We start from the raw sequence: 8,684 nt of genomic DNA, 5'->3' as shown, positions 1-8,684 counted from the left end.
GCCATTGAAACGATAGTAGTGCTTAGACTCTAAAATTCAAGGAAGTGGGGGGTATGGACAGTAACCATGTGCGGGATTACAGTCGGGGCACTCGGGCTTTCAGCCGTTCACGACTAGCTATCCATAGCTCCGTACTAGGGATCGAGATGGTCTAGATATACCAAATCGCTCATCGGTATCTCTCGATCGACAAGTAGATAGCTGACGAGGCGTAGCGTAGCATATCTATTGCAGTATGTTGGTCAATTCACTGTGGGTTGATCACACTATGTTCAGAACCATAACCCAGGAGTGTAGAGGTGAATATGCTGAAGTTTAAGCTGTCAGAATGTTCTATGTTTCGCGGATACATATCTTTTCAATGGTAATAAATGTCACAATAGATACAAGAAATTAGTCATAGGTGATCACAATGGCACAACAAGGTGGTGATACAGTTGACACAATGTTTTATGTGATGACACATCATACATGGTGCGCGTACTAAAGGTAGCCATCTACAAGCGAACAATAAAGGTGCCATACAACTGAACAGCAGATAATATGAGCTATATCAGATAGAGTTGGAAACTTAGGCAAAAGGATGAGATTGTATCATAATGTATAAGTTCTAACTACGAGTAGACCAGATATCCAGTATACAATTATATCAAAAACAGATTGTATGCGGTGAGTTTGCGACGCAAGGCAGAGATGACATTAGTTTACATAATGAAAACATATAGACTTATCTTTCGGGACGCTCACACAGATCACAGAATAGGACCCACAAATGACCTAATACAGCCACACACTTCATATCATGAATTATGATCAGCCTGATCAATCTATATGATTTTACTACTGCAATGATTCCTCTACTCAATTATTTCAAAATGCGGCCCCAAAAAAAAAAAAAAGAAGGGAAAAATCTGGAATGATGCTACTCATATCTGGGACGTGATGGAAGTTATTTCCAAAAAGAATATAGATGTGGCTGTTGGTGGATAGCTTTTTAAGAGGACACAGGGCGAAGGATGAAGATGGTCAGGTTTCTGTTGTTTAAATGTTAATGACATGTTAATTAGCTGGAGACTTTATATTATATTTGTTTTTTATAGTTAGTTAGTGGAAACATCTTTATGAACAAAAAATTGACATGAAAGGGTTTCGTAGGATACAGACATAAATAGACAAATTCTTGGTTGCAGATTACGGCCAAGGACAATAGAACATTATATGTGTAGCATATGTTAACTTGACGAACTGTTTGGGATAGATAAACTGGAACGGGGAGGGGGGTTAAACGTTGAGGGAGGAATTGTGACCTCAAATAGAAAAATTTTCCCGTTTGCGTAGTTTTGTGAATGATAATATAGTAGCAAGTATGGACAGTAATGAACAAATAGATGGAATATTAAGTAGAGTTTCGGGTAAGAGAAAAGAAGGGGAAGAGGAGAAGACTAGAGTAGAATAGAGAGCAGTTCTGTTCATGAAAGGATGAATGGGGTTATCACAATGGACAGAACTGGATGGGGGGGGGAGAAGGGTCACAGCATGTCAAGAATGTTATATGATGATGAGTGATCTTCGGCTTGACGTCCTCCCATAATAGGTGAAGCACGAAAGTGAAATAAGAGAATAAAGAAAGCATTAGGGTGTCGTTGCTCGTCCTAGATAAGTTCGACACATGGGAATAAGCGAACACACAGGCGTACTTATTGGGGTTTGCAGGAGTTGGGGTTGATGGTACATGAGGGGGAGGTATCCTAACGGATAGCAAAGGTGGACATGATTATATTTTCTATATATTTTACTATTGAGTGTTACATTGTGAGATTATTTATTTCTACAACGCATTAATTTGCAAGACAGGTCCTTTTCAAGACCACTCTAAAAAAAAAGTTCATTATAGCTCAAATATTACATTTAGCTTAATTGATCAAAACTCCACCTAAGAATATTCTTTCCTTATAAAAAGTTAATCATCAATTATTGGTCAATACAAAACCCAGTTTGCGTCACATTCTTTCATTTACCAAAAATACCCCTGTACAACCAAAAAAAAAAGGTTATATATATATATATATGAGCCAAACCCATAATGATGAACTTGTAAAATTAACTAATTAAATAACTAAAACAGAGAGGGACAACTGAAGAGTGATTTAAATAGGAAGGAGGAAAGAAACAAAAGAGGCTGTGGGTTTCATGAGGCGCAGGCGCAGCAGGTAGATCATTATTGTTTTAGCAGCAGTGAGGTATGGCGAAAACGCGTCGGTGTGCGTGCGTTTTGGGCAATGCTGTCCCCTTCCGGGGACTCTTCTGCCAACAAGTCTTCCCTTAAAAAGTATATATTATTATGGGCCAAACCAAAAAAAAAAACTGACCCACGTTGGACGCACACTTCTTTTTTCCTTTGTTTTTTTTTAATTAAAAAAAAACACTGTATATACAACTAGCAAAATTGTCGACACTGTGCATCCGGACATTAGGTATTTAGCATAAGAAAGTTAATGTGTACATATTATAAATAAGTCATAGATATTGGTGGGCAAGCAAAGAAATCAAGGTATGCATTGTGTCCTCAAGTGTGGGGTGGATGAAAAAATCCACAAAAAACAAATATTTGCATAGAATTTGTACATGACCAGACACACTGCATTTGTTTTCAAAACGGTTATATCACAAACAGTAATCACCAGTTTGATTGTTAGATAATTACATTTTCGTAGTTTAATAAAATGATGTAATTGTCGATTAAAAATGAAAAAAAACCAAAAGAAACTCAAAAGAGAATTTTCTAGTAGGGATGTTCATTGTGTCATTCCTATGTCCATGTCTTTTCGTGTTTGTTTACTATTACAACACATGCCCAGTTTTAGTTTAGTTTTGTGTAGTTGTTCTTTTTTGTTTTTTTTTTTCTGTTTCTTCTCTTTACTATGTTTTTCTTTTCATCTTCTTCTCTTGCTATACATATTGAGGCTTTCAGTTTGTAATGTAGTTGTGCAGAAAGATAGAAAAGTCTCCTTCTCTTGCCAAGTCTTATCTGTCTGCATACTCTGTTTCGGTTAAAAAATCAGATCAGAAAGAAAATAAAGCTGCGTGATCACTGCCATGGCTACTTCTCCCATTGCATGATAATACCAATGAAGAAACAATTCAAACCACTTACGGAATGTGATTCAACCAAGTTAATGTGTTTAGTTCAAATGTCTTCACTAAGGAAATTATCCTACTGGAGTAGATCTATTATTATGGCTTTGAAGGCAAGAATAAGATTGGTTTTGTGAATGGGAACACTGTTTCGTCAGCTTCACAGTCTGTCAATTCTTTGTTGGGAAAATTGCAATAATATGGTATCTTCTTGAATCATCAACTCAGTGTCAAGAGAAATTGGGGCTAGCATCATTTGCTCTCACACTACCAAGGATATGTGGCAAGATCTCAAGAACAGGTTCACAGAAGGAAATGGGCCAAGAATTTTTCAACTTCAGAAAGATTTATCAATGTTAGTTCAAGAAAATATGTTCGGTAATAAATACTATCAAATTTTAAGTCTTTATGAGATAATTGACTGAATATAATCAGATTCCCCTTTTTTCTGTGGTGTACTAAGAACATGTACTTGTGCATTCGGAATTCCTTAAAATATCAATAATAAACAAGTATGTAATTCACTTCTTGAATGATTGAACAGTTTTTTCTCCATATTAGAGGGCAGATCTGATGATGGACCTTTACCAAAATAAACAAACTTTTTTCTTTAATGTCCCCAAGAATAGAAACAAAGAGAATCTACAAACTTGTGGTAATTGACACAATTGCTCTTATGAGTAAATGCCAGAATCAAATTTTTCAGGCCACCATTTGCTTCTAGAAATCTCACCACAGGACGACAAATTGTTCTGGTTGCACTCATTGTGGGTTTGAATAATCACACAATAATAAATGCCTCCAAATACATGTATCCGCCAGGTTTTTTAACTTCAGTAATTCTCGATAGAAAGGAACGCTCATCAGCTAATCAGTTACAATCATCCTCTTGATACAACCTTTGAATCGTTATACTTGGTCTTTCTCTCAAGATGCTGTCCGAAATTATTAGCTCCTAATCCCTCACAACCTGATAAAACAATCAGTCATCAACAATCCATGTTATTTTTACCACTCCTCGACGAAATACCTAGTTGATAATTTCAAGTTTTTTCTTCAGTTTTCAGCATCTTCATCACCAGTTCAACATCATTAGATTGTGACACGGGTACTACAGATCATATTGTTCATTCCATTAATAACTTACCTCTATAACAAAGCCTTTAACACATTGTTATTCTTCCAATGGCAACTTTCCCTAGTTACTCGCCTTGGCACAGTTACATTGTCTAGCTTAACTCTCAAAGGGATGTACTTTGTGGTAACATATTTCTCAATAATTTGCTTTCGGTGTAGCTTACTTCGCTCAAATGATTTTTATCTTCTTACCTGATTTTGTATTCATTCAGGAATTTACCCAGAGGAGATGGGATTGCTAAACATCTGTGGTTTACATTTTGCACACTCGGCTGCTCATACTGTTGGTTTTCATCAACTCCACGCTTGTTGAACTCTGTCATAAACTCAAAATCTGGCATAGAGATTAGGCACATCCTTCTTGTCCCGATGAATTTTTCTTTCAAAATGTCTAAGATGTTAGTTTTTTAGACAACCTGATGATCATTGACAGTTTGTCCTGGCTAAATAGAAAGACTTCTTTTGACGTCCATTCATATCACAATTTTTTTTCAATCTTTTTCAGCTAATATATTGGGACCATTTCTGTTCCACCATAATGGTTCTAGATATTTCTTACTTAGTGGATGACCATTCCTGATTTACTTGGACTACATTAAATGAAAAAAATCTGAAGTTCAAATAATTTTTTATTGCTTTTTACAACTGGTTGAAACACAGTTTGAACAAAATTAAATGTTTAAGTCTGATAATGGTTTAAGTTCACCATATAATTTTTTTTAATTTACAAAGCAATTTGCATCAAGTACATGTGTAGAACACCTCAACAATTCACGTTGAGAGAAAGCACCAACATTTTTATGTATCAAGATCTTTAAATTTCAGTCAAACAGCCTTTGATTTTCTGGGAAATGCATACTTACTACATATATCTTATTAATAGACTTCCATCTTTAATTTTGATAACAATCTTCACATGAAGTTTTTGTATACTGTCGTTCCAGCATATAACATTTCCAAGTTTTTGGATGTTTGTTTTATGCATCAATGAAACGACTTTTCATAAAATAAACATCTTTTCCCTATTTAAACTCATCATTAACCTAAACAACGGAAGGCCAATCTATAAAATAAAACCATATATAATACAATACCAAGAGTATCCAAATCATCCATAATATACAACCATCCTGTTCCTTGAAACTACCATTACTAATACCAAGGGTTTTACAAAACAATGGCACTCAAAATAATACTCCATCTCAAAAGGCAGTATCCATCCCCTCTAACCTACGGTCTGTCTCCGCTCCCAACTAGTTCACCTGAAACTATCCATACTGAGATGAGCACCTCAGTAAACGAACATGCTATTCAGTGTGTGGCCACTGGTTGGGTAAAAATAATCGAATTAGGAATAGTATGACTACTTGAATTGAAATGCTAATATTACATAATATATCATAAACCATTAACTATATTAGTTAGATGTCAATATGTATGAACTACCTTTTCATATTAATACTACTATTCCGGAAATTTGATAGTAATCTACTACTGAGAAATTTCTCTGGATGGCTATATGTCATGATTTAACCCCTCATGACAGGGTTGTGCGGCTCGAAGGCGGGACCTATCCTGCCTGGCCGACCAGAGTAAGTCGACTGAACTCCGACAATCTGATCGGCCCCCTCAATCCATATCTGACAGAGAGTCTGTCCCGACGTGGGAACAATCAACCTCAACCTCGTACCACTTACTATCTGAGTAAAGTGGTTGCACTCTAAACTGAATATTTGTAGCTACGACACTGTGCTCTGCTGTCTGATTAATCAGGGTCTGATACTATATAGGTAACTGATATATGTAATATACTATTTTTACTATGATTTCTCAAATAACCATAACCCCATAAAATTTATCTGAAATTCTAAATAAATTAACTGAAAATCTGATTTCAGTATAACTAAAGTGCTGTCTAAATATCTGTATATCGGGGCGTTATGGTACTAATAAACAGGTATTTTAGATTCTAAAATCCATATTTTGGGTTCTGTATACTGAAAAATTCGTCATTCATAACATGGCAAATAACATATTTCTGTAATAACTACAGACAGGGTATTCACATATTCTATAACATTGTACGTTCAGTTATCACCTCACGCCACACAATCATATTAATAGATCAAGTTCGAAACTTGTACATATAGCTATATATATATACTTCTAATATAATTTGTTAAAAATATATAATTCAGGCTAAAATCGTTAAAAAGCGTCCTAGATAGCATATTTCCCTTACACTGACTATTGGAAGCCTCGTATGGTATGTTTGGTCCACACCCTCAGGGCTTCCTCACTCCCACCCTGAAATAACATTCTGCCAAACGAATATCAGTATTTCTGTCTCTATCATTTCCTACATTGTCAAAAGGCCAAAAACTGAATAAAAGATCTACCCCTAACTTTGGAAAAATTTCAACTCGATCCCCTGACGATCTGCCCCATAAACTTGAGATAATTTGTTAGGAGCGTCGTGGTGCCTCAATCTCGATCCTGCGTCTTATGGAGCCCTAATCGATAAGATGAGGAGAGACTGTAGGAGAGAGAGAGAGAGAGAGAGAGAGAGAGAGAGAGAGGAAAGATGCGTTGATTTTTTTTGCGATTAAACTGAGTTTAGGGCTATTTATACTGCGAGATTCTTCAACGAGCCACGTCACCTCGTCGGCGAGTCCTGTAGAAAGTTTGTCGACGAATTTGCACCCTTGTCAACGAATTTCAGACTTCCCAAAAATCCTCTCTTGATATCTTCTCATCAACGAAACCTATGTGTTCGTCGATGAGTGCTTGGAAAATTTCTTGGGTTTTTATATCCAAATTTGCGTTCGTCGATGAAGTCTGCTGTCTCCTTCTGTTTCTGTTCCCATTTCCCTCCCTCTTTATTATTTAAATATCATTATTCTTCGGGTCGTTACAATCAACCCTTACCCAATCCAGATCAAAATTTTCTTCAAGAGCAAGACAATGTATGTTTATAGGATGTCCATTTGGTATAAAAGGCTACAAACTTTATGACTTGGAACAGAAAACATTTTTTGTTTCTCGAGATGTCATATTTCTTGAATCTATATTTCCTTTTTCCTTTGATTTCAATAGGACTTCTAGACATGACATTTCAATTCAGTTAAATACCACTTCAGAAAGTTCCATTCTAGTTCTTCCTAAGCCAGTTTCAGATTATAATGAGCATATAATCTTTCCTGAACCATTGTCATCAGAAATTCCTCCTTCTATTCCTCTTGTTTCTTCTAATACAAATATACCTTTACATAATGCAAATCAATTTCCACCTTCGTGAAAATCCACTCGACAACACTGAATGCCTGGTTATCTGCAATCATATCATTGCAACTTAGCTACTTCTGATTCTCAATCATCTCCCAGGGATCCTGCTATTATTTCAGGTACTAAACATAACATTTGAAGTTCTTTCTTACTCCAGATTGTATAAATCACATAGAGCATTTTCTATTGCTATTTCTTCTAATTTTGAACCTTCTTTTATCACCAAGCTGTCTAGCATGTTCATTGGAGAGATACTATGTCTACAGAATTATCTACATTAGAAATGAATGACACCTGGGTTCTCACAACACTAGCACCTAATAAAACTCCTATAGGGTGTAAATGGGTTTATAAAACAAAATACAATTCTGATGGTTCAACAGAGAGACACAAGGCATGACTTGTTGCTAAAGGTTATACTCAATTGGAAGGCTTGGATTTTTTTTAGACTTTCTCACCTGTTGCAAAGATGGTTACTGTCAGGTGTATCTTATCACTTGTTGTGATACACAATTGGCATATCTTTCATCTCGATGTTAATAATGCATTTCTGTATGAGGAAGTTTTTATGAAGCCACCTCCAGGTTATCTTAGTAAGGGGGACAAAAGAGTATGCAAATTGCAAAAATCTTTATATGACTTAAAGCAAGCTTCAAGGCAGTGGAATTTCAAATTTACTTCTGTGTTGTTTACAATGGGTTTTTCATAATCAAAGGCTAATTATTCATTGTTCACTAAGAAAGAAGGAAATTATTTTGTTGCTTTGCTGTTGTATGTTGATGATATACTCGTAGCTAGCAGTGATATAGCTACTCTTGAACATGTTAAAAGCTCACTAAGTGCTGAGTTTAAGTTGAAGGATTTTGGGGCCTGCAAAATTCTTTTTTGGTATGGAGATAGCTTGATCGAACAAGGGCATATCTTTATCTCAAAGAAAATATTGTTTGGAGCTTATTTCAGATTTTGGATTGCTTGCTGCTAAATCAGTTTTATTTCCTATGGATCCTCATACAAAATTATCTAAAGATATTGGTGACTTGGTAATGATGTTTCAGCTTACAGAAGACTTATTGGTAGGTTATTGTATTTAACTCACACTAGACCTGACATTACCTTTGATGTGCATC

The sequence above is a fragment of the Malania oleifera genome, chromosome 9, assembly GCF_029873635.1.
Source record: "Malania oleifera isolate guangnan ecotype guangnan chromosome 9, ASM2987363v1, whole genome shotgun sequence".
Taxonomy (NCBI): Eukaryota; Viridiplantae; Streptophyta; class Magnoliopsida; order Santalales; family Ximeniaceae; genus Malania; species Malania oleifera.
Note: the sequence above shows the minus strand (reverse complement) of the source record.